We start from the raw sequence: 27,739 nt of genomic DNA, 5'->3' as shown, positions 1-27,739 counted from the left end.
TTGGTCAAACATGATTTACCCTTGGTAAACCCATGTCGCCCACTTCCAATAACCCCTCGCTCTTCAACTTGTTTGGAGATGACATCTAGAATGAGTCTCTCCATTACCTTCCCAGGGATGGAGGTGAGACTAACTGGTCTGTAGTTCCCAGGGTCCTCCTTCTTGCCCTTTTTGAAGACTGGAGTGATGTTGGCCTTCCTCCAGTCTTCAGGCACCTCTCCTGTTCTCCATGACCTTTCAAAGATGATAGAGAGTGGCCCAGCGATAACATCTGCCAGCTCTCTCAGCACTCGTGGGTGCATCCCATCAGGGCCCATGGACTTATGAATGTCCAGTTTGGCCAAGTGGTCCCGAACCTGGTCCTCCTCTACTGGAGGAAAAACTTCCTCTCTCCATACCCTCCCCCTTGCCTCCAAGGCCAGAGGTTCATGAGGGACAGCCTTAGCAGGGAAGACTGAAAAAAAGAAGGCATTCAGCAACTCTGCTTTCTCCGTGTCTTCCACCACTAGGGTGCCCATCTCATTCCTCAGTGGGCCCACATTATACCTAATCTTCCTTTTACTGTTTACATACTGAAAAAAACCCTTTTTGTTATTCTTAACTGTAGTGGCCAAGATGAGCTGGGCTTGAGCCTTGGCCCTTCTAATTTTCCCCCTGCATATCTTCACCGCTTCCTGGTATTTCTCCTTGCCTGCCAGGCCCCTTTTCCAAAGATCATAAACCTTTTTGTTCCTGAGCTCCAGCCAAAGCTCTCTATTTAGCCAGGCTGGTCTTCTTCCCTTCCTGCTTGTTTTTTGGGATTTGGGTATGGCTCTTTCCTGGGCTTTTAAGAGTGCCTCCTTGAAGTACGACCAGCCTTCCTGGGCACCTTTGCCACACCTTTGTTGTGGCTCACCATAGGGAACTGGAGGCAGGGGGGGCAGGAAGAAGGGAAGCCGGTAGGAAAAGCACTGTGCAAAACCTGGCAAACCCAGGCACATGAGGGGAATAGTCTGGACTTCATTAGAAAAAAAAAAAAAAAAAAGGAGGGGGAGAGATGTGCCCTAAATATATTTGTATTCAGAATATTGCCTGTTCATTATTCCAAGACCCATTATTTAAATGGATTAAATTAACAACCTTTTTTTAAAAAAAGAATCTTGATACTTATATTGAGAAGGGAATTGTTAAATTATATGTTTGATATAAAGGCTTGTGATTGTTTGAAATAATCATGTTTATAGCAACACAAACCTTTTAATGAGGCATGATGAACTGAGACATCTACTTCAATGGAAGAAAATAAAGTGAAACACTTTTTCTCCAAATAGAATACATGATCTTTTGTTTCAGTGGGACAATCATCATGTACAAGCCACTGCATTGGGATGTTTTTCAGCCTTAATTGCCCTGTCAATTACAATTAGAGGTGTTAATGTAACTGTGAAATGCTACAAATTACTTGTGGCTTTTGCTCCTTGTGCATTCTCAGCCTGTCTTGCACAAAAAGATATCAGAATGACTGAGATCTCTTGCTGAGTCTGTTATTAAGGTTTGCTTGTTATACTCCCTGGGTACAGTTACTCACTCAGTGTGGATTCAGTATTATGGGTGTAAAGCTGCCTGCAGCAGAATGATTTAATCCTTTACAGTAATGGGAAAAATCCTCACGTATTAGGCATTTTTCCTGAAATAGCTGCAGCTAATAGGGATTCATATAACTGTACTGGTTAAAAAAAATGCTTTTTTTACCAAAGTTGTTATTAGTATGAAAACTTATGATTTTCACAATCTTATGTATGCTTACTGATCTGTAGGTATCTGCCATTGCTTTTTTCTATTATAATAAAGGAGCTGACATTTTTCAAAATCCTGCCAGTATGATCATCTAGAACAAAGGGATCGTCGTAGTAGAACAACAGAGAAATTTTTGACTGTTGGAGGAAACATGAACTTGAAAGTGAGGCACTGAGGACAGTGATTTGCTAGTCCTTTCGTTTTGGTAAGCAGTATCAAAAGCTTACCTGATCCAACACTAACAAATAAAGCAAAGGAGAGAAATCAAATGAATGAACAAACTCTACAATGCTATACTCAGTGATGAGTCGAGAAAAAGACGACACGCAGGAGATTCACAGAAGGGTGGCCAAATGCTCCTGGCTGTGCGGAAGGTTAGATGTAACTTTCTTCCACTGCTGAAAAAGCTACCAAGTGCAGTCGTTCAGTGGACTAATGGACTTCATCTTGTTTTGAAACAGCTGCTCTGCATTTCTGCAGTCTTAGAGATTGCCCTGGTTTTTGAAAGGGCAAATGTCTCTGACAGTGGATTAAGCTCCCTGGTGCTTGCTTCAGAGCTGGAAAAAAACTCAAGACTGGGGGAGGGTTTTAACCTGTTGTCCAAAATCTTGGAACACTGAGTAAATTGTACACAGTGACGGGCCCTTCAGTATAGTCACCAAGTGATGGATGACTAGTCAAAATGACAGCTCACCTGTTTGTTCAGTTTTGAAGCATATATACTGCTTAGTGAAGTAATTTAAAATATCAGTCATTGCTATTGGTTGGTTCTTTGAATTAACAACTGATTACTGAAACCCATCATATATAAGGCAACATCTTAAATGGGAATAATCCAGATGGAATAGTTTCTTCTTAATATCTTTTTGTTCTTTTACGTGTGCGGTACAAGTATCCTGCTAAAATAAATGCAAATTTAATGGCTGTAAAGCCTGAGTGTTAAGATATTTTCTTTCAGTCTAGGCTTACAAGGGGAGATGTCAGGATTTGAAAATATTTTGAAAATAGGAAAAAAGAAATGAATCATTAGTCTTCAAAGACTCGAATGGTTTTCAAAGAGGTGTGTTGTTGGTTTGGTTTTTTTTTTGTAAATTTTGAAGGCAAGCCCACATTTCTGTGTTAGGGAGGCTTTTCTCTTATATAATTTTTTTTATCTCAGCCAAACAAATAAGCAATCTCTAAAATTATGCAATTGTTAAGAATTGCAAAGACAAAATTGTTTACAACAATTATTTAAGTCATGAGAAGTAATAATAGTTTTATAAAATTAGTAACAATTCAAACTTTACTTTTTGCATAATGACAAGTATACATTATTTTAGAGATGGTGTGGCTCTGAGTTATGTACTTATGTTCTTTGTGTGCCTGCTGACACATTTGAGGTAGGAAAGAAGAAGATTCTGTAAACTGAAAGCATTAATATGTTAGACCTTAACATATGTTAATATGTTACCAAGTAGACTAAAAAGATTGTGTCACTGGTATGTGACATAGTATGTAAATGAAATCTAACATGATACTTAACAACAAAAATGTTATTAGATTAATACGTCATTCCCATATATGTGTGTTTGAGTGTGTGTGTGTGTGTCAACTTAGCATAGTATTAAAGACCAAGTAAAAGATTTCTGACCTACAATATGTAGGAATTAAAATTGCCTAACATTGTAACAGTTTTTCTGTTTTTACAGAAAAAAACAGAAAACAGTTTTTATATAGTAGCAGTTTGATTTTCATTATTTCTTAGCTATGGAAAGTGTTTTGAGGGCTAGATGGCAACACTAACAGTATCACCATAAATATACTTTATGAAATATTTTTCTTGCTGAAGGGAAATGTTTCACAAACTGGAATCTCTACATGCCTGGCCTATGGGAGAAAAAGAAAGCAAAACCTTTTTCTGTTTTAAAATGTCTTGGGGGTAAAACTTTCATGTTTGCTACTCTAGGACATTACATCTCTAGCCTAGTCAGAGAAGTGGACTTAGAGTCTGAAAAAACTACATTTTAATACTTCCAGAACATGGTTGGTTATGAGCTTCGGTTCCTGGTCTGCAGACACTGGGAATAATGGAGCATGGTTTTAACCTGTGCCTTAGGGATCTGACTTTGGGCTTTTTCCTAGGCTAATCTTAGTCTTCCTAAATAGCGAATAGAGCTGCACTGACTCTGCAGGAAGATGATTGGGAAACCCTGCGTTAAGCTGCTTCTCTAAGCAACTCTTTGAAGAAGCACCTACTTTTCTCCCATGATAACACAGGAAGCCTTGCCCAAATTCCTCCAATTCATCTTTCTTGCAGGTGTCCTTTCTCTTGACTTTGTCATCTGCTTAAACTCAGACCATGAAAAGGCATTTTGGAAGGTAAACGCAGTCAGAGGAATACTGCTGAATTCAAAGGAACTGCTTATGTGTGTAACCACACACACAAAAATGTACTTGCAAAGCTGGGGTGTTAGATAATGAAGTCTTTGAGGAAGAAGCTCTCTGTTTGGCAGAGTTATTTGTTAAATAAATAGGAACCAGTAGGCTCTACTTTTGCAATCAATAACTGTAGTATTTCTTTTCATGTTTGTGTTTAGATAAAAATGTATTTATGCTGAAACTCTTGCAAAGATTGACTGAAACTTTAAAAGCCACAGAGTCACTCAAATATTTCACATGTGCTTTTCACCAGAGGATGACAGTTTTACTTTTGTATAAAGGGTCTTATCATAAACAGGGAAGGAACTACGCTACTGAATTTCATAGATACAGCTGTATTTGTAAAGAGTTTTCATCTATATTGTCACATCAATGTGCATATACATAAAAACATTATTTCTGTTTATTCAACACTACTGTTTCAGATACTGGGCAGTTATGCTTGACCTGTTTCTGATCTCTAGAGCAGCAGGTGATTAACTGCAGCTTTTGCTCCCCTTCTTGCTTGTGGATATCCAGAAGAAAGCTATAAAAAAGACTATTTAAGGGAAAGAAAGAAGGTCAGGCACTCAATCAGACTGTAAGAGCTGGGATTACTGTCAAACTGGAAAATCTTTTCTATAAAATAATAATTTTTTCTATTATATTTTTTTCTATTATTCATATAAATTAGCATAGGTTTTGCACCTTTTTTTTTTTCTTTTGAATCTGTAATTCAACTATTAGCCTGCTGACAGAAAGAGCAGGTTAAGCTGTAGAAGACCAATAGCACCTTAAAACAGGATGGAAAATGCAGCATTGCTGTGTTTCTGGACAAGAGCCCTGAATTGAAAACATAACTACTGTGCATGCTTTGTTACTGTGAGAGCTAGATGCATCCATCTATCAGAAAAAAAAAAAAAAAGAAAAAAAAAAAAAGTCTAAATTACTGTTTTACTTTGTGTATTTCTTATACCAGACATTTACTTCCTTGCCAGTTTATTAGGTGTGTTCACTGGAGCCAGTGGGTGCTGCAAGCAGAGTGCAAAACAACTGAGTCCTTATGTAACACAGTAATAAAAGAAAGTAATCCTGCTCCCCCAAAGAAAATTAAAGAGAATGAAAGAAAATGTTTTATTGTTAATGCACCTTTTTTCACTCAATGCATATATTTACTTCTCTGAATTGAAATTAATAATCATAATATTCATAAGTTTCTAGCCTGAAATTCTCATATTTACTCACAAAATTCATGCAGAAACACGTCCTTTATACTGTGCCCTTGGCATATGCCTCATCCAGGAAAGTGAAACTAGGAGTGAGATTTTCTAGGCCTACCTGGTATCGGGGTCTCTTGTTGACGCAGGAGATAGGAAAGAAATTCTAAGTCATAGGCAATAGGAAATTTACTGGGACCTGTACTGCACGCACATTCATTTCTCAAAGGTGTCACATTCATGTAGATCAGTTAACGACTGTTTGACACCATGCTAATCAAATAGATAATATGGAATGGGAAGGTCTGTAGTCCTAATTATTGCACTCTGAGCCATGCCTTCTTTAATCGTGCCTCACCTCTTTCTTCAAATGGGAATTTCTTAGCTGATACTTTCTTACATTAGTTTTTAAATGCACATGCTTCACATGTAAGGTGGCATCTTCCAATCATCAGGCTTTATCTGATGTACCTACCTTTTTTTTTCCTAGTATTCTTACATTTTCACATTGTCAACACTATGGGTACTTGTGTAGTGGGTACTAATGGCTCATGGAGCAGAAAACAACAACAAAATTTTTAGATTATCTCGGTATACCAGAGAAAATATCTGAAAAAAAGAGAAATATAATAGGGAAAAGTCCAAGGAATTCTAGGTAGTCAGGAATAATTGCCATGCACTTACTGCATTAACTGGTTAGGTAGTAGCTCTCCAAGAAAAGGTAAAGAAGTTGTGCTGCGTCACAGTCGAAATATATTCCAAAAGAGACATACTTTTTGGAAAATGACAAGCATGTGTCGCAGTATGCCAAACCATCATGTATTTTCAACTCTATTCAGCGTTAAGAAAGGCTCGGTCAGAATACTGTGGCCCACCAGGGCAAGCAGGGCATGAAAAGAGCAAGTTCCTGCTGATATCTATATGATGTGGTGTTCACACAGCAATGTCAGGTTGTGGCAGGCTCACAGAGTTTTGGGTCTCTTTAGTAGATAGCGCTTTTGTGTCATTTCATTATGATATTGGCACCATAGATACGGACAGGAGAGGTTGCTATAAAGTAAACAGGAAAGGATTACTGTGGGAAAGATACAGAAAGAAGTAACACTGGTTATGTCAGAGATAAATAATGATACTTACGTCTGAGAAAAAAGTGGTGATTTATGGAGTTTTCAGATACCTTAGTTCCATGTAATTTGTTTTGGCAGCACTCCATTTACCCCACATTAAATTAAGTATCTCTGTAATAGAATTAATAGGTATAATGCCACTCTATATAAAAGCAGAAGTCTTCCCAAAGTTCTCTGATATGCAAAACATTAAAGGTGCAAATTTCTGTGTTTTGGTAGTCAGTTATTATTCTACAGGCATTTGCACAGGTCAGAAAAGCCTTTATCTGATTTTGGATAAAAATGATTGCTATTTCATCACGTTTGTTGGTTCGTTTTTTGTTTGGGTTTTTGGGCTTTTTTTGGGGTTTTTGTTTTTTTTTTTTTTTTTCAAAAGAAAAAGCCTGCAGGAATCCTGCACTGTCAGCGATTCCTGGGGAGCAGAACAAGAAGTCCTTTGGAGTCAGCCCATGGCTCCGGGATTTTATATATAACTCTATAGCAGGTGAGTACCCTGGGGTCCTCACATAGTCATAGGATGGTTGAAGAGGCCTCTGGAGAACATCTAGTCCAGACACCTGCTCAGAGAAGGATCACCTAGAGCTGGTTGCTCAGGGCTGGGTTTTGTCCAAATATCTTCAAGGATGGAGAATCCACAACCTCTCTAGGCAACCTTCTGCAGTGTTTCACTACCCTCATGGTAAAAAAGTTTTTTCATATGTATAAATGAAATTTCTTTTGTTTCAGTTTGTGCCCATAGCCTCTGGTCCTATCACCGGGCAAAACTGAAAAAAGCCTGGCTCCATCTCCCTTCAGGTACTTATATACATTGATAAGATCAATGGCTGACACCGGTCTGTCAACCACTCCTCCCAGTTCTATCAGCAGACTTCTTGCGGGTGCATTCTGCCTTATTGCTAGGAACATTAATACAGATGTTCCAGAGTATGGGTCCCAGTATTGATCCCTGGTGTGCAGCACTCTGCTCTCCAGCTGGGCTTTGTGCCACTGATAACAACCCAATTCAGACAGTTTTCAATTCACCTGATTATTCACTTACCTAGCCCACGCTTCTTCAGCTTGTCAATGATGATGTTATGGGAGACAGTGTCAAAAGCCTTGCTAAAAGTAGAGATGAACAGAGTCTACTGCCTTACCCTTATCCACTAAGCCAGTCATCTCATCATAGAAGGCTATCAGATTGGTCAAATAAGATTTTCCCTTCATAAATACATTGTTGAGAGTGGAGTGATATCTGCCAGCTCCCTCAGAACCCACAGGTTCATCCCATCAGGGCCTGTGGACTTGTGAATATGTCCAGTTTGTTTAAATGTTCCCTAATCTATTCCTTCTCCACTGAGGGTGAGTCTTTGCTCTAGGCTTTTTGATGGGCCTCAAGGACCTGGGATTGCAGAAGGCCAGTGTTACCAGTAAAGTTCAAGGTAAAAGTAGCATTGAGTACCTTGGCTTTTTCCACTTTGTTTCCAGGTCCCCTGCCCCATTCAGCAGCAGGCTCACATTTTCTCTAGGCTTTCTTTTGCTGTTGGTATTTCTGTAGAAGCTTTTCTTGTTGCTCTTGGTGATCCTTTCCAGATTCCACTCCAGGTGAGTTGAATCCAGGACTCTTACTCCCATCCCTGCACCCCATCTCTATATTCCTCCTTGGCAACCTGATCCTGCTTCTACCTTTTATAGACTTTCTTTCTGGTTTTGAGAGTAGTCAGGTGCTCTTTTCTCATCCATGTAGGCCTCCCGCCACCTTTGCTTGTTTTTCTGCACAAGGAGATGGACTGTTCTTGAGCTTGGAGGAGGTGAACCTTGAAAATCAGCCACCTTTTCTGGACTTGTCCTTTCCCTGGAACGATCTCCCATGACAATAGTCCCAGCAGATCTGTGAACAGGCCAAAGTTTGCTCTCTATTACTTTCTCTCAAGTTAAGTAGGGCTCTTGAGATTAACAGAAAAATATGTTTTAAGCTACTTTGTGATCTTTCAGGTGCCATACACGGGAGCTGAGCTGAGCTGAGCTTCAGACATTGCTAGACAGCTTGCAGGATGTTGAGTCTGTACCCTATTTCTTCTTGTATCACAATCAACCGCACTTTTAAATTGCGGTCGTATACTTCATGTCCATTCCTAGTTTTCAACAGTGTGTCCATACAGAAGCAACCATCTGCCCTTAGCCAGTGTGTTGCTCTGCTAAACTACTGAAGCTCTGTAAGGACATCTTCACAGCTCAAAGGAGTGCAGTGCATAAGGTTCCCAAGCTAGTGTCTAGTCAAGCCAGCATGTCCACCCTGCACTGTATGGAGATGCCAATTCAGTATAGCTTAATATAACATTTCTTAAATTATGTCGTGCCTACCAATGTTCTTTCTACAGTTGTACCTGAAGATCATATTTTCATGGCTGTAACGTTCAGTAGCTTATTGTGACTTTGCAATCAAGTAACTTGATAGGGACCTAAAAGAATTTCTGTTGAGTTCCTGAACCTAATCTTGGGAAAAATACAAATAGCATGAATTGTAATGATATAGGGCTCTATTACTGAATTTCTGACTCCTTCTACTCTACTTATATTAATCGCCTGTGACCATCTGTAGTAGAAATATCTGACACACAATGCAGGCAAACTAGGTAGAATAAAATTAATGTTTACATTTCCATTATGAAATTGTATTTATGTGGCATGAGCTGATTGAGGTTATCTAAAATACACCTATTTGGCTTTCTGTCAAAACAATTTTAGAGCACTTCAAAGATTTTTCTTTGTGTTGTAGGTTAAATATCCATTCCAGGACTCCAATACCATTAATTTCTCAAAAGCTGTTTAATTACAATGCACATCAGTTTCATAAGAAGAGTAATTATTTTTTGTTGTATTATAGACTTCTCATGTGTAAAATCAAGATTTGAATTTTGTTCTAAAATCATAACCTCTATATTTTGTAAGCTGTGAAGGAGACATGGAAGTGAATAAAATAATAAAGGATCCACAAGTTAGGATTTTTTTTCCTTAAGAAAATCAATCTCTTTGTGTTAAAATTGAGTCCTATTTGCTCTTGCTGTCACAGAAAGCAACATGAGTTTTCCTCAGCTCCTTTACTAGTAGTTAGATGACATCCATATGATTAATTTGACTTTTGAAATTAGTGTTGGTGGTAAAAATATTAAAAGGCGAAGCATCTTTGAAGGCAGATGAAATAAACACAAAATTATGGAATTTAAATGTCATTCTCTTTGGGAAAAAATGCTAAAAATACTAACTCATGCGAAGATGCGATTAAACTCTTGAAGTGGTTCTAAGTATTTTCGATGTGGTTGCAGGGAGTGAAGTTCACAGAGTAGTATAGCATTACCTGAGAAATTGCTAGCAGTGGGAAATTATGCCCAAATACCATGCTTGAGAATATTAATATTGAAGTTGGTGATTTTTCAGTCTGTGGGTAACAGCTTTTATTTAAAATGTTCTGTCTGAGATACTAAAATGTACTCAAAAGATTCCTATTAAAGTATTTTTTGTCTGAAATCTTTAGGTTTGGAAAATTCCAAACTCTTTTGTTTCGTCCATATTTTTTTATGAATTTAAGATCTTTTTGTGCTGAATTGAAGTACATTCCTTTTTGTATTTTGCTATTATCATTTAAGTTTCTCAGCTATAGGTTTGCCTCCATTCTAGAAGGAAATATCAATGACTAATTACAAAAGCCAGCCAAGCAAACATTAAGTCATAAAATCCAGTTCTTAAACTCATTTTCCTTATCTTGTTCCCATTCCTCTTGCCTACTGAATCCAACCCTTTACCTAGAGAAAAATAGATTTCAGTACATAATATTTCCTGACCATTTTAGTTAAAATGCTAATTATTGTATCAAATAATAAAGTGCAGACAAGAAAAAATAAAATCAAATACCTGCAAATTATCAATCTCTACAATGTACGTGTATTCAAGTGTATATGAACATCAGGAATGTGTATAAAACTGTTATGAAACAGTTGCCTGTTTATAGCTGAAATAATCAAGGATGGTTATTTATGCATAAAAGTAATTATTTATGCATTTATACCTGGGTGTAAATTGTTTATGTATTGTTTATGGTTAAGCTTGTAACTGTCAAACATGCAGAATGGGGGCCTATACTGGGTTCCGTAAATTATTGGATTAACTGTGGTTTAAATCCATCAGTTGAACAAATAGGTTAATAAAAATGCCTCCCAGATTCACTTGTAAATATCAGCTGTTTCCTACCTCCCTGACAATACCATAAAACCCCAGTGCAATTACTGATGTTGTGCAGCAGTTGCACAGCCGCAAAGCCACGTTTATATCAATCTACAGTAATACAGACTCAAGTCACTGAAGTTTTTGGCCAGAGTATAGCTGGACATGGCATCACATGAGCTTATTTAAATTAAGTTTACACATACAACCATTAATTACTCTTACAGAAACTTCCATAAAAATCTTCTGAATATCTTACCAGACACTATTTGTTTTGAAAACCAAGCTGTTACTAATAGACTGAGCAGAACCAGAAAACATATATAAGGTCCAACACCCCTGGTTGGCTGCCCAAAATCCTTGGGTTAGGGTGATGTGTACACATGGTGCCATGGCCTGATGAAATCCCAGGCCAGTAGAGCAATCCAGCGCCTCAGGATCGGATCGGTGGATCAGCTGTGGTCAAGCTTAGCTCCAGTCATTGGATGCAAATGTGCTGTGGAAAAAGGGGCTGTTTCAGTTGGAGCAGAGCATAGGTTGTATGGGTAAAATGACAGAGTGGGAAGTAGAGTAAAGACAAGACTGGAGACGATTGTCAGTGTTGTAGCAGACAGGAGAAAGAGCAGATATGTAGAATTTTCACTGCTGCCCAGGTAGGGGTACAAAAGATAGAAGGTGCCATCAGAGAAATTATTAAAATAACAGATGGACCAACTGTATGGAATGGGGAAATGACAGGAAAGGAAATTAATTTCAAAAAGGTCCAGAACGTTGGCCTCTTTGCTGAACACCATTGTTTAGGGGCAACAGTTCTTTAAATCAGTTTAGTTCTATAAATATAGCATCCTTTCATGATTCTATCTAGCGTGCTGCATATGAAACAAAGGGTCACATCCATATTTTCAAAACTACAGAGACTCTTAGAAATTAAGTCAACTTGTCAACTTCTGGTGGAGTTATAAACACATAAACTATATATCACTGTTTCCCAGGGAGTATTGGAGAAAAAAGAAGTGTAGAAAATGCAGAGGCCATTGAGCAAATTTCATGGCTGAAGAGACAGTGATGCCTACAGTGTACTCCCAACCACTCCCAACCACTGACACTTTTCCTGAGGTATTTGTATGAGATAATATCTCATAATCGCTATTCTTATTTCTTCCTGTACTCAGATCAAGATTCCTAAAAATTAGGAACAAATGTCCTGGAATATATTTAAGCAATCGTTTGGTACATTAACTCTTTTATTTTAGCCAGGTCAGTGAAAGCAGAATTGTGCATTACCTTGAAAAATGAGGAAGTTTGTTTCCTTACGGATTTCAGTACTATTAATTTCTTTATCAGTTTGTGTCTTTCAGAAGTAGCCTTTAGACAGTCATCTCAGCATTTTGAGTGCCCATCTGCTTTGCTTGGTAGCATCCGCTTTTGCCTGTGACTTTCATGAATCATTGAGATGACCATTCAATCAGCTTTTAAAAACGTATCTTAAAAATGTAAGTTTTTAAGAACATAAATATTTAGTGGTTCTGACTATTTTACCTAAATATAGCAAAACAGATTCCATAGGGTAATTTAAAATGTGATGGGTTCATATACTTCTGTGGGTTTGCAAAGATGAGTTCACTCAAAAGGCCTACAACATCTAATTCTTTCCACAGGATGTTCAGTTTTTGTGTCACTGTCTTTTCTGGGTGGTTTTTGCAAAGCATAAATTTTTATAATTTTTTAAAAATAGTAACTTTTATTTTTCTTGTATTATTTTTCACTTGTAACCTGAAAGGTACTACCATGTGAATATTAATTTTTGTAATACACTACACTTCTGGGAAACAGGGTACTGAACACATGATGTGCAGCTGTCCCAGTGAAATTGGGGCTGACTCTAGCCCTGAATACTATATTCTGTCTTAGCTGGGTTTATTTTATTTTAAACAGTCTTTGGTGATATCAGGGAAAGGAAGATAGGAGGGAAAAAAGAAAGGATGCATTCCAGAAAATGAAAAATTAATTTAATGATTTGTGCCTCATTTATGTTCATTTTCCTACAGTATCCTCTAATGTTTCTTTTATATCTGAAATAACATGCTAATGACTCTGCCGTAAGCTACAGTATGGAATTCTCAAGTGTGCAGTCTCACAAGAGTCCACCTTTTTCTCCTCTCTCTATAATGTAATAAATTCCCAAGTGAATTGGGAGAGGGTACTCAGAACCAGCCTGTGCTTTCAGTAACAGTACCTCCAAGGTGCCTTTATTAGTAACATGGTGCAGTCATGCATTTTAAAGACTGGTTTACCATTGATCAGTATTTTTATTTTATGTTTTCAAGCAATTCTGTATATTTATATTGCACCTGTCATTCTGATATGCAAATACCAAACAATATAGAGTACTGCTAGGTCAAAGTGTACGTGGCATTTTCATCTTTTCTTCTGTCATGAGAAACAGGGAACGGTGGTGTCTGTGGTTTGCTTAGTTGCACTTTTTAAAATAGCAGCATTGCTCTTAGGGATGAATGCTAGTTTGAGGTTGTTTAAGGCTGTAGAGTTAGGCCATTCTCAAATAATATTTTGTGGGTAAAGCTTTGATGCAGTAGACCTTTCAGTGAGCATTTTGATTTCTGGGCCTTCCCTTTACCCAGGAAGAGACCTCACTGAGAAATGGGGCATTTTGCTGTGATATACTCTAAAGTCTGGATCTTTTACAGAAGCATGGCAAGTAAATCTGTGAGAGTTCAGCGTCAGCATCCCAGTAAAAGAAGAAATAGGACATACTGGTAATGATTCATAGAAATTTTGGTATAAAAATGCCTGAAAATGGAGTAACTTTCCGTTTATTTATGCACGGAATATGTGTGAAAAAGTTAATCATGATAGGTTGGGCTAAGTTATAACTAGTACACCAAGAAAGGCATATACTGTTTGGTGGGACTCTGCTGCAGACTGTAGGCTGATTAAATGTTAAATGTCTTCTTTTGAGTGAGCTGGACCGAACTCCATTGACTGTATTGATTAGACACCTGGTTCAGCTGAGTAAAAAATATAGTTACCGCATACCAGTTGAGATGCCAAGGGTATCTGAACTATTGTGCAGGGCTGGCAAGTATAGAATCATACAAACATTAGTTGGAAAGGACTTCTAGGGATTGCACAGTTCAAGTCCTCCATTCTTGGTGACACAAACCTATGAAAGAGGACTTTTCCACAGAATCACAAAATCTTCTTGGTTGGAAGGGACCTTTGAGATCATCGAGTCCAACCAACAAAAAACAAAACAAAAAACCAAAACAAAACAAAACCAAACAAAACCAAACAAAAACCAACCAAACAAAACACAACACCAAACACCAAAACCAAACCAAAATAAACACCCACAACCACACCCCACCCCACCCACAAACAGACACAAACCAACAATCTCGGGCACTAGAGCATGCCCTGAAGTGCCATGGCTACACGTTTCTTAAATACCTCCAGGGATGGCGACTCCACCACCTCCCTGGGCAGGCTGTTCCAGTGCCTGACCACTCTCTCAGTAAAGTAATTCTTCCTAATATCTAATCTAAACCTCCCCTGCCTCAACTTCAGACCATTTCCTCTGGTCCTGTCATTATTCCCTTGGGAGAAGAGGCCAACACCCACCTCTCTACAACCTCCTTTCAGGTAGTTGTAGAGGGCAATGAGGTCTCCCCTCAGCCTCCTCTTCTCCAAACTAAACATGCCCAGTTCCCTCAGCCTCTCCTCATATGACTTTTTCTCTAGACCCCTCACCAGCTTGGTGGCTCTCCTCTGGACACGCTCCAGCAGCTCAATGTCCTTCCTGTAGTGAGGGGCCCAGAACTGAACACAGTACTCGAGGTGAGGCCTCACCAGTAGTTTTGGACTGGTAGCTGGAGGCCATACATGATATCATCAAATGGCACTATATGCCTCTATTCAATCTTCTGAATTGAACCCTAGATTTTCATTTACTGCAGTGGGAGTGCAGATTATCTACCTCGTGGGCAGACACCAGTACTTGCATGCCTGCAGTGTGGAACTGAATCCTTTCCCCACTGTTTGAAGTTGGCAGTGTTGGAAGCAGAAGAGGGAATTAGGATTGTAGACAGGCTACAGCTGTGGTAGGAGAATGGGAAAAATGAAGACTCTGCCTGAATTTTGAGAAATCTTAATATTCCTTCTGTTAAGAACAGTGTTCTAAGCAAAATGATAAAAAAGTTATTTGTTACTTTTTATGGTTTCATGGGCACATAAAAAGATAAATTGATGACAGCGAATAGTTCTGCAGTAGCAGAACACTAATCAAGATAACCTACTAGTCATTATTATTTTTTATTATATTGCTTTTTTATTTTTCTTTTCAGCTATCCATCCTTTCTCTTAGAATAAAATATATTGTTTGAATATTAAGTGATACCTGTATTCGTGTCTTCAAAGTTGCTGCTTTATAAATGTACTGAATCATTTTTGCCTCAAAGGCTGCCAAATTAAAAACTACATTAAAAAAAAAAATCATTGGACAAAGAGAAGTGTTTGAGATGTACTATTATTACTTCAGAGAATTCCAAGTTCAGATTCTGTTATATTGGAGATCTCTGTGAAAATTGCTTTGTAGTTAGTTTATTTACTTTTTGGTTTTCAAGTACTGGTCAGTTTTATACTAATGATTTTAGAATTTCTTTCCTGATCGTATTAGCATCTGGAATAATTTTCCTACTTTTTCAACTGTCCACCCCAAAATGTATATTAGGGGTTTTGTTGATTATATAGTTCCTTACAAAAACACTCAAGAACTTTTGAGCACAAGTATTTTGTGCTTGTGAAAAACTTAATTAGACATTATTTGATGGTTTCCAACAGTTTTGTTGTGGTGATGTAATTGGTGCATTTACATTGTAGCACAGCACAAAAATTAACATTTTGCTTATTACTGAAACAACAGCTAAGAGTTTAATTAGAAATTTTTGTAACATTTGCCAATATCTTAAATATATAGCAGCTATAATATTTTCTTTTCTTAGAATGTTTTTTGTACTAAAATTAATCAGGACCAAAGATGTAATTAGACAAATTCTAGAAGATAAATCCTTTGAGTTAAAATAAATATTTAGAAGCAGCTTTGGGCTTATAGGTCCTCTAGGCTGAAAGCAGACATAAATGTTTGGGGCAAACTAATCATATCTGTGCTCCCTGTTCTTATTCTTCCCTCGTCATCTGTTTAAGGCAACTGTTGGACACAGAATTCTGGGTTACGCCTTTAACCAAATGGCTGTTCTTATACCCTTACATTATTTTAGGAAATTATTTTTTTTAAAAGCAATTTTCCATTTTTATTACATATTAGGAGGTATTTCTTGGTAGTCTTATCCCTGGTTCTGAAAAATTTCATATTTATTTCTGAGTTTGTAGACGTACTGTGTTATACAGTTGATCCTTGGAGAAGGTGTCGTAAAATACTGATATATGTTTTATCAGTTTTCGTAGTATTTGTAAATGCATCTTCTTCTTTGATTGCTGTGGTAAGGAGAATTCTATACCAAATTATTTTTAATAATACGTTACAATTTCTGAAGATTGAAGTCACATGTGGTGTTCATAAATTACTACCTCGGTATCGCTGACAGATGTCAATTTATTCTTCTCTTTCAGAAACCAGCTTACACTGCAGAGGGTGTATAGCCAAGCTTTGTATCAGTCCGTGCAGCCAATAAGCATGTTGCTGGTCTTTATCGTTTTTATTTTTGTTACAGAACAGGAGTAACATCCATCAGTCACAAGGTGACCCAGGGAAATCCTCCCCTGCCAACTCAGGGATGATGGGTGTCCTCTCCCAGCCCATGGGCTGAGGGTCTCCAGGGACAGCCCTGGCGGGACTGGGGCAGGGGCTCCCCTGACTGGCCTTGTCCCTCTCTGCCCCTTCGTGTTGGTAGAAATGACCCTTTAATTGTATAACCTAACATGAACCATGGAACTTTTCTCGAGTTTTTGTATGTTTACACTGCTGTGTTCTACAAACATAATTTATTGGTTGTAGGATATTTGCTTTGTCTCCTTTTCGTCTCCGAAAATAGCAGGAGTGGGGGCAGGGGCTTTATGTACAGTTGTATAATGCTTGCAGCACTCTATATTCGGTGCCCTTTTTAGCTTCAGAAGTTTCAGCTCTGTTTCTTCTGCCTCACAGGGGGAGTTCCCTGAATCAGCAGGCTGGAGGTTTGCTAGACTGCGGGTGCTCTCCATCCTTGTGTTGGAACTGGGAAGAGAAAAAAAAGAAATCCAGGTTTCTGAGGCCAGAAGGAGAGGAGAGAATAACCACATCTGTATTACGAGTATGTTCATTTAGGAGTGGGGAGACCAAGACTGTGCTATTTTGGTTTATTTGATGTTTGTTTATTTGGTTTAACAGATGATTGGTAGTGATGGAAACAGGAGTTCTGCTGTTTTTCTCTCTTGCTTATTCTTCTTCTGACCTCAGATGCACCAATATGAGTCTGCGTGGGGCACGCTCTGCATAGCTGGATAGTTTAGGTGCTCTGATGTCCCTGTATTGACCTTTTGGCTTTTAGTGGAAGCAAAGCACTGCTGAGGCAGTTCTGGTCAAACAGAGAAGCATGCCACTAGTTATCTTTGAGGTGAAATGCCAGGCTGAGGGAGTTGGGGTTGCTCAGCCTGGAGAAGAGAAGGCTCCAGGGAGACCTTATTATGGCATTTCAGCACTTCAAGGAGGCCTACAGGAAAGATCGGGACAAACTTTTTAGCAGGGCCTGTTCTGAAGGGACAAGGGGTAATAGCTTTAAGCTAAAATAGGGTAGACTTAGACCAGAGGTAAGGAAGAAATTTTTTACAATGAGGGTGGTGAAACACTGGAACAGGCTGCTCTGAGAGGTGGTAGATGCCCCATCCCTGGAAACGTTCAAGGTCAGGTTGGATGGGGCTCTGAGCAACCTGATCTAGCTGAAAATGTTCCTGTTCATTGTAGGGGAGGTTGGACTGGATGGACTTTAAAGGTCCCTTCCAGCCCAAACTATTCTGTCATTCAATATTACATGTATGTTATTAGAGCCTCAAGAAGGACCTCCGACATACCCACATACCACCTCCTCCTCGCCAAAAAAACCCCACCCAAACAAACCAAACCCTGAAAAGAAGCTAATGTTGTTAAGCAGTAGAATAAAAGAATCTCATAGAAGTAAGAAGACATCCTTCAAAAAAGCACTTTTTGTTGTTGTTGTTGGGTTTTTTTTTTGTTTGGTTTTTTTGTTTTTCCACAGAGTGGTAAAGGACAAACTCAGGTAAGCCACGTCAGGCTAAATCCCAGATGTTGAGGAGCAATTTGTGGAAAAACAAAACAGAACAAGCCAAAGTAGGAGAGGTATTTGTTAGTGTAAAATTCTGTGCTGGATCCGACAGCCCTAGAGAGATGAGGCTGCTGCAGCTCCATGCTTTGGGTCCAACCCATAGCAAGGTTAAGTGTGTATTCCCTGTGTGCACATACATGCAGAGCACACATATACACTACATATATGTACATACATAGAATCATAGAATTGTCTAGGTTGGAAGAGACCCTTGGGATCATCGAGTCCAACCATCTACCCTACTCTACGAAGTTCTCCCCTATACCATATCCCCCAACACCACATCTAAACGGCTCTTAAACACATCCAGGGATGGTGACTCAACCACCTCCCTGGGCAGCCTATTCCAATGCCCGACCACTCTTTCTGTGAAAAATTCTTTCCTAATGTTCAGTCTAAACCTACCCTGTTGGAGCTTGAAGCCATTCCCTCTCGTTCTGTCATAAGTTACCTGTGTGAAGAGACCAGCACCAACCTCTCTACAGTGTCCTTTCAAGTAGTTGTAGAGAGTGATGAGGTCTCCCCTCAGCCTCCTCTTCCTCATACTAAACAGTCCCAGCTCCTTCAACCGTTCTTCATATGATTTGTTTTCCAGGCCCTTCACCAGCTTTGTTGCCCTCCTCTGCACTCGAATATGTATATATATACATATATATATATACACACACCAGGTGCCACACAGACCACAGGCAGACACACAGAGCACTCACATGGACACAGGTAGTGCCAATGTCCTTAAGCTGCTCCTTTCTCTGGCTAAGCAGGGTGGAGGATGTATTCTGTATACTCATATATATGTATGTACAAGGTGTGTCCTCCACAGAAGCTGGGCTCAGACACTCAGTCTGCCCAGCAGCTGCGCCCAGATCCCAGTCTCCCCTGTTGCTGGTACTGGGACATATGAACCCCCGAGGCTGTAGCCCCACTCCAGCAGCTGGTACAGACCCCCTCTCTCATACACACACATACACACTGACACACAGCGGGCTCAGCAGGACTCCCCTCGATACCCAGACAAAACAGGAGAGGTATTAGTAAATCTTGGTTCAATATATCATCAGGAAATATAAAGCCTCTGGAAAGAAGCTGTGGGAAGGGTTGGAGATCACAAAAATGATCCATACACGAAGTCAATTCCAAGGAAATTAGAGACAGGACAGACAGGACAGAAAAGCTGAATTCCTCATATGCCTTGGTGTACTTGATGGAAGATCCAGGAACAGAGCATCCACCCTGGTACTCCAGCGAAACGCTGATACGGTCGTCCTGTCTGGCAGGTGGTGCAGTTGTACCTGTTGGTCAAGGCTGTCCTGGTGCCAGATAAACGGAATGTGGCAAAAGCAGTTTTACAAATGCCTCCAAGCAGGATCCAGGGCCAGTTCCTCTAGGGGTGAAACCAAGTCTGTGCAAATACCTTTCTGCAAATAAAGGAAAGCAAAATTAAATCTTACAGATAAATTCAGAGCTCCCCAATCTTTTTGGAAACTGCTGACATTTGGCTACAAACTGTTTATGTGTCTACAGTTAGATGGACAAATTTGTTTATCCTGCTATATATTTGTAGATCCATGAATTCATTTATATATCTACTTACGTCTTGGAACTAATGGAGAAATATTTTCCTCACTTCAGCAAACCCCTCTCTGTTCATAGGCAAGATCAGTGTTTCCATGATGTAGGTTTTATTATTTTGTAAACTGTGCATTTAAAAATAAATAAAATCTACTACAGCTAACACCAAGCGTGTGATTAATCTTATGAAATTTTAGATCCATACAGTGTACATCTCTGGCCAGTAGGGATGAGGGTCATTTTAGAATTAGTGGAGAAAAGAGGTATTACAGAACTCAATTCACTATATCTGCTTTGGATATGAGATCAACTTTCCTAACTACAGGCATCCAGTGGGCCATTTTAGATGCCAAAGGTATCTTGCTTAGCCTATAGGTGCTGCTCAGGTGTTAGATCACTTCTCTGTCATGTTTACCAACCCCACAGAAGTGTCTCAGGTACCCTGTAGCATGGCTCCACAGATACTTAGGTTTAGGCAACCAAATTCCACTCTAGTTATCAATTCCAGAATAAAAAACACTCTCTAAATGCCCTCACTATTAAGAAAGCCTAGACAACCAATTTACATGTAGATATCCAAATTGTAGACATCTAGATTTGGTCAGATGATCCTACCAATCTGTTTTTAAAACAATCAATCTGCAACCATTCAAGTAATTCCTGACTTTCTAACTATTGTGAATAAAATGAAAGGCTGAATTAAATTCTGATATAAATGGGTACACCTCTACTGAATTTTTAGTTTTGTTTTGGGGTTTGTTTTGGGGTTTTTTCGTTTTTTGGTTTTTATTTTTTGTTTTTTGGTTTTTTTTGGTAGATGCTGGCTTGTTTCTGAATTTCATTTTCTGCTTACTCAACTGGAGCATTCAATAAAACATATTTTCAGTAATATCATACATATGGAAGTCCAATAATCAAGCATCTATGTTGTTAATGAGTGAATCACACCACTTTTATTAACTTTTTTTGATTTTGGTATAAAGATAAGGTATGTTGAATAATAGAAAGATGTGGGACTAATATTCAGAAGCTGGTTAATGATATTCTAAGGTGTATTCTGCAATCAGGTTTGAAGTGTATTTAGTCTTTTACTGTTATCAGCTGTACATTTCCAAAAGTTAATACGGAGAAGTTCAAGACTCCTAGATAGCAGAAGGAAAATTATTAACACTGCTATTTTATCTTATGCTTCATATGTTAAATAATCTAAAAATAGAAAGGTGGCAGTGTGTTTTAAATAGCCTCTTGTTATTGAAATCTCATCTTACAATTAAAAACCTATACCATAATAACATTAGGATACTTCAGGGCATTTTTAGTGAAATGTTAAAGTGGTTTGGATGGTTGAAGACAGCTGTTTTGTTACTTTATGTTTCTGAACCTATGCAAGGTATATATAAATGGACTAGCAAAACATGCCTTGGGGCATCCGAAAAATTTATAGATGGCATATTAAAATGTTGTTGGGGGAGTAAAATGATTATTGATATTCAATCCAGACATTGCTCAAAAATTCATGTGGTTTCTTCACAGTCCAACCTGTGCTGATGAGCGCTGATGGGGCGATATTTACTCTATAAGAAATAGATGGGACAGGGCATATATGTGATAAGAAACATTAATCTAGGTATACTCTTTTCTCTAGATAATGTAATCTGCAGCATGAGAAGTAACTGATATTATTTGCCCTTATATGAGCTCCCACCTTTGTCCAGTTTTCAAAAACTGTATGTGCTTCCTGTAATACATAATATAGCTCAGGTAACTACAGGTGCAGAAAATACAATATTTATATTAGAGTTGATTATATTTTTACTTCAAGAGAACTGGGGGAAATAGAAGCTCCATGTATCCTGTGCTCTACATTTTGAACTCTGCAAGGTTATATTTGTTGGTGAAAATAGTTATTTAATACAGGGCAAGTGAAATCAGGAAGTAGGATGCAAAATTCCAATTAATTTCATTTCGTCACTTTAAATCCACATTCTGGCTGTGAAAATGGAAACTTCAGTAAAGGAGTTTGTAAACATTTTGATGGAAAAAAGTCAGGATCAAAAAGAAATATTCAAAAGACACTTTCAAAGCTTAATATAAATAAAAGAAATGTACAAAATGAGTAGCAGAAGAAGCCAAGTTTTCATTTGCCTATACTCATGGTCAGAGATTGATTTTCAACATTTTTTGATACCTTCAACTCCAAGTAAAGTCAATGCAAGTCTCTCATAATTGCACTGCAGCACTGCAAACCGGACCTTGGAAGTCTCGTGAAGTTCTCAAAATACCAGTTTTATCCATGAACAGATAAATTTAAAGTCAGCTAGAGTTAAACCTCTAAGGGGATTTGAAGTCAGATGAATGGACAGCAGGGAAGAAATGGCAGTGACTGAGAAGGATCTGAGCTAAATAATAAAATTAGAGCTAGAGATTTTAAAAGAAAAGAAGGGAAAGGAAAGCCACAAAGGTGACAAGAAGTCCAAAGAAACCACTGTATGTCATGCAAGGAAATAGGGATGAGCTGAAACTTTTAAGAGTTAAAAGTGTGAGACAGTAGAATAACACTGTGAAATAAGCATAGAGAAGAAAAGGTAATCGGATCAAACATTAAATTACCTATGAGTGGCATACTTCTTGCTATTTGGAAAAAATGCTTCTCTACATTCACTAGAAGAGAGAGAATAAATATGCCTATTTGCTCAAATACATCCCTCCTCTGGCCTTACACACATCCCCAAGCATATACAGACATCTCAGTCTTGCTAGTTCTGCTGAAAATACTTTTCACTGTTCGAGCAAGGTTGTCATTTCTATCCCCCTGCCAGCTGGCCATCTGCTGATATATTGAAATAACCTGTCATCTGAGTGACAGCTGGCAGTAAGAGGACTTCTGGTGATGGAGTTGATTACTAAGCTTCATTGACAGAAATAAGTGTTTTTGCTCAGTCTTTCTCCAGCCTCCCTTCCGGGCAGGAGAACAAAGATAAATATTCATTGACAGATTTTCAATTTAATGAGAATACACAACCACGTGGATTTTTTTTTTCCTTCTCTCTTTTTTTTTTTTTTTTAATTGGGATGAGTTTTGAGCACAGCCTCTAAATGCTTTAGAGGAGATTTCCTTCTCTGATGCTGTTTATATACGTATATATGTTGTATTTTATGCTAGTATAATATAGTCAAGGTTATCTCTTCTTTTTCAATATGTTACTTAGATTTTTTGCCCTGTCTCTGAAACATGGCAACAAAGCCTGAATTGATATTTTTTCATGCTTTCAGATAAAAACGAATGTTTAATTATACAAACTAAAATACAGGGTATATTCACAGCCTTTGAAGGCATGAAGTGACAATGGAAGATAAAAGGAAATGATCCACTCTTTGCCACTGAAAGATACTCCCGAAAACATGCAAGCAGAGAGCTTATAAAGATGGGTATGACTGCAATTATCAGTGGAGCTTTAGAAATGTTAGATGCTGTTTTCAATGACTTCAGCAGCTGATCTTGGATAAGTAAATCCACAGATAATAATTTAAAACTCAGCAAAGCTATGTGTTTCCAAAGCTATGATATTCCTTTTCTAAATATACTGGCAACCACTACATCAAAGAAGAATAGTAGTGCATAATTTTGAGGATTTTCTTCTTCTAAAGTAATGTCCAATACATTTCTTTTTAAAAACACTTCTCTTTCTCTCACATTCTTTTCTTCCTTCAAGAAAATAATTCATTCTTTCTTTTAGCAATACTAGATTTTCCTAAAAACCTTTCTAAAACTAGAGTCTAAGCAAATTCTTCCAAATGAGGCAGGGGGAGATAGCCTTATGCCCCTTAAATCAGGATGGTTTGCAGAGGGAGTCAGACCATAGCAAGGAGCCTGATGCAACACAGCAGGCTAAACAGTTCTTGATAAAGCTTATCTCCAAGGCAAGCTTTGTGGCATCATATAAACCGAAATGTAGTCTGTGACTGTGTTCTTATAGTCTGTTTTTGTACAGCACATACTCGTGATGACTGAAATTTTCTTAGGTGATTTTTTCAGTGATTGAGATGACATCAGCAGGTTCAGTAAGAACAACTAAACCCAAAGCGCTCTCAGAAGGAACAGACTAACTTAAACAACCAATGTTAATTCTTACAGTTTCTTTTACATACAGTTATATCAGATGCTTGATGGCTGGAAGGAGTGTATATTTTATGGTGCCTTTAAAAGGGACATTTGAACCTGTAATTCAGGACCAAATTTTAATAGACTGATTTCAATTGCAGAACTAAATGCGAACAAAAAGGTATCATATCAGCACTAATGCACTTAAATTTATATGTTGTGTAAATATTAACCCTGGTATCAAAGACCTTAATAAGGGAGAATTCTGTTACATTGTAAGAGAGACGGAAGGCAAAATAAATTGTTATTTTGTGTAACTCATTATTGTGCAAAAATGTAATACTATGAATGACTAAAGGTAAATTTGCTTTGTAAAATTATTTGCATGTTAATGAAATATATTTAAAAGTTACAAATTAAAAGTATGATTAACTAATAAATGTGGAAGGAACTATAATCCAGAAGAATAATCAAAACTGGGTGACCAAAATTTTACAGAACATTGTCAACTGATACAAGAGAAGACAGGATATAATCTGTCATCGGATCTTTAACTTCATACCCTTGTCAGACTTTGGAAGCAGTCTTGGGATAATGTGTGATATTTCTTATCTAGACATAGCAAGCTGAATAAAGAACATTGTCAGCCTAATATATATCACAGTGGCCCCAGGGCAGAGCAAATCTTTATGGTCAATTTATGAATGCCTGAAAGGTTTAACTAGGAATAAAATAATGCAAACTGGCAACCTTAACTGTATTGTAATTTCCCAGTTCAAATTTTTTCTTGCTTGAGTGAACCAGTTCAGCTGTGGTAGCACAGAATTAACTGTATTCCTAAACTCTCAGAACATTCATCACTTTTGCAGTTAACAGTGAAGGAAATTTTAATGCATTTATTCTAATAGTTCATTTCAATAACTACTTATATTAAATGAAAAATGGATCTGTATTGTCTCCAAACACCCTCAGGGACTATTAGAATCTAGATCTGTGGTCCAGCTTCAAATTAAACAAGCTTGTGCACACGCATAGATACTACAGCAAGTAACCTGGATGCATTTACCTTTAAGCTTCTCAAAGAAATAACTCAAAATAAGAAGAAAATTGTTTGTAAGAGAATGCAATGATCAATGACACGTAATTCAAAGTATTTGTCTCGCTTAGTAGATTGTTCCGGTGGAAAAAGCAATCATGTTTATAGTGTTTAAAATATCCACAGTTTTTCCCCTAATCAGTCCATGAATTTGCCTAAAAAATGAAAAGCTGTTCTACTAGGCAGACGTATCTTTTGTCTTTGTCAATGCTATATTAATTGTATTTACTTATTTATTGCGGTATGGTGTTTTATAAAGAAGCCGTCATCCTACAGGATATAAAAAGACACTAAAGTTCCTGAAGTTAATATTGTTAAGTTCCTGAAGGTAATATTGGAAATAAGCCCTTTAGTCAGTTACATTAGCATTTAATCTTTCCTGGTGGGAGAGGAGGCTATGGGCAAGATTGTTGATGCCTAACTGGGGAATGCATGCACAGGGCAACTGGAAAATCATTGGAAATGTCTCTCTTGCTTTCAATATATTCTCACATTGGCCACATTGTGGAGCTACAACTAAATGAGTCAGAAACTTTGAAGCACCCTGCCAGGTTCACTCTAACAGCAGTATGTGAGGCAAAGCATTAGGTAATGTGTAGTGTGTGCAAATGCATTTTATTATCTTTTTTCTTTAAAATCATATATTGAATAAGAAAATCATATTTCTTTAAAATCATTATAATACAAACATCTTCTATTACTTTTAAGACTGAGATAAAATATTCTCTGGAAAAATAAGATGCACTTCAACTTTCCTCCTGCCTCATGCAGAATAAGGTATGTTACCATAAGCAAGTAGCATTACAATACCAGAAAAAAGTCTTCCTTTGTTTCATCAGCTTATGCCCAGAGAAAGAGAATTAACAGTCTCTGCCTTAATTACTATCGTTACTGAAATTGCAGATACTGTTCTTACACAAGCATTTGGTCGTCTTTTCAGAGAGGAATTAGGAAATTTTCCTGGATAATGTCTTTGGTGATCTCCCAGAATTGTTTGCTTTTTCTTGTTATTTTTACCACATTTCAATATATGTGTATTACTGATTTTCATAGGGTATACTTGAGGTTTTTAAACATCTGCTTCAGCTTTCAATAAACATCATTTCAATCTAAGAGGCCATGGCTCAGTGGCCAGATTGTTGGCTGAACTAGTAGCAGCTTGGAGAAACTCAGGTCTTTTAAGAAATGCCAGGTGTTTGTTTTAAGAATGTTCTAGGTTTTGATCTGGGAGTGAAAAAGTGATTTTGGCCTATCAGACAGGTTTTCTGAAGTATTTGCCATGAAAAGTCCTTTCTTCTCAGGGTGACCACTTCAAAACAGCCTGTTCCCTAAGCAAGCCCAGCTTGGTTTGAAATGGATGGTTTTGTAAAGATCTCAAAGTATACAGGTTAGATATTTTCTGTTGAAATAAATAACTAGCCTTTCTTTTTTCTTTTTTCTTTTTTTTTTTTTTTCCCTCTGTCTGATAGGGCATAGTAGCTTCTTTTTTCTTTTTTTTTCTCTCTCCTTTCTTTCAAAAGTCCAAAGTGAGCAAAGCGGTTAAAGTTTGTGAAAACAAAGGGGGGAGCTCTTGCTGCACTGGCTGTGACACAGAGGCAGCTGTAGGGAACCTTCTGCTGCTTAGTTAAACCAGAAAGGGAGATTTAGGAAGGGTTTTGGAGTTGATCTCTCTGGCCACTTTTAACCCTTGCCCGTGCAACTATTGGTAAAGTTACTGAAAGATTCATGCTTGAAACGAGACTTTGGACCAGAGGGAAGCATGGCATGTAAAGCTGAGTTTTCCTTCTCTGTTGGATTCCTTCCTTAATCTGTCTACTTTCTAGATATTGTATAGAACGTACATACATTGATAGGATTGAAAGTGTTGGTTTTGATTTTCTTTGTGTTTTGTCATTTCCTTTTCAAAATAATACACAACATTATTATCATAAAGCTTGGGTCACGTTGTTTAGAATATAGCTTTTTCTATTAAAAATATAGGATATATAATACAAACACTGTTTCTTAAGCATATTCAAACCTGGGTCTTAAACTAAAAATTTAAAAATCATAATGATTTAAGAATTGTCATGACAAATCAATCCATAGTTACATGGATATTCATGTAATTTTAGTGTAATGTTTCTGAGCAGTACCTAGGGAACTGTAAATACACAGCACAATATATATGCAAGTATTTCGTCTAATTCCCTTTGCGTCTGCAGGCTGAAAATACAGGTCCTTTTTAAAGACCAGACTGTGGACCAGCTAAATAGTTGCAGTTTGGAAGGCATTTACAGTGCAGGACACAGAATGCCCTCCGCATTTGTGTGTTTACTCTTCAGTCCTGTCAGGCTCTTAAATGTTTAATGTGAGAGGTATTCTGCCCTTAGAACAAAAAAAAAAAAGTCACTTTCCCTCCTATGCCAGTTCCTTTAATTGCAATGACCTCCTGAGCATTGGGAAGGACTTTTTATCTTAAAATACATACACAGTATTTGTAACTGCGACTTTTAGTTACCTCCAGAAAGAAAGGCTTTATTTTTTTTATTGATGGTGTTTTCCTTTTTACTTAGATGCTTCTGTTATGATTCCACTGACAACCCTGTCACTTTCTGCAGCTCCAAGGAGAGCCTTGTACCTTTGAAATTTTCATTACCTTTTGTCTGGCTGCCAAGATTTCTGCCACTGTAACCTGGTGATGCAACAGCAGTATCTTGTACTGCCAGCCCAGAGACTCCAGATCAGAGGTAGAGAAGCTCCAGATTGGAGCAAAGGTATCAGCATTCTTAATTTTTAAGTCTATTTTCACTGGCTGATGGGTTGCAGGGGCTAGTGGCAGAGCAGGGACTCACAGCTTACTGCTGGCACAGTTAGCCGCCAAAAAAACAAATGTCAAACCCCCAAAGCCTACTGGA

The 27,739-nt window shown here is 38.0% G+C and overlaps 1 protein-coding gene across 1 annotated transcript in view; it reads left to right on the top strand.

Annotated features, from left to right (window-relative positions):
* Nucleotides 1–27,739, top strand: part of GPC5 (glypican 5) — a 727,404-nt gene that overhangs the window by 162,057 nt on the left and 537,608 nt on the right. The window lies entirely within an intron of this gene.

Source organism: Numenius arquata, chromosome 1 (assembly GCF_964106895.1).
Source record: "Numenius arquata chromosome 1, bNumArq3.hap1.1, whole genome shotgun sequence".
NCBI classification, from domain to species: Eukaryota; Metazoa; Chordata; class Aves; order Charadriiformes; family Scolopacidae; genus Numenius; species Numenius arquata.
This window is presented reverse-complemented; position numbering and strand designations above follow the sequence as displayed.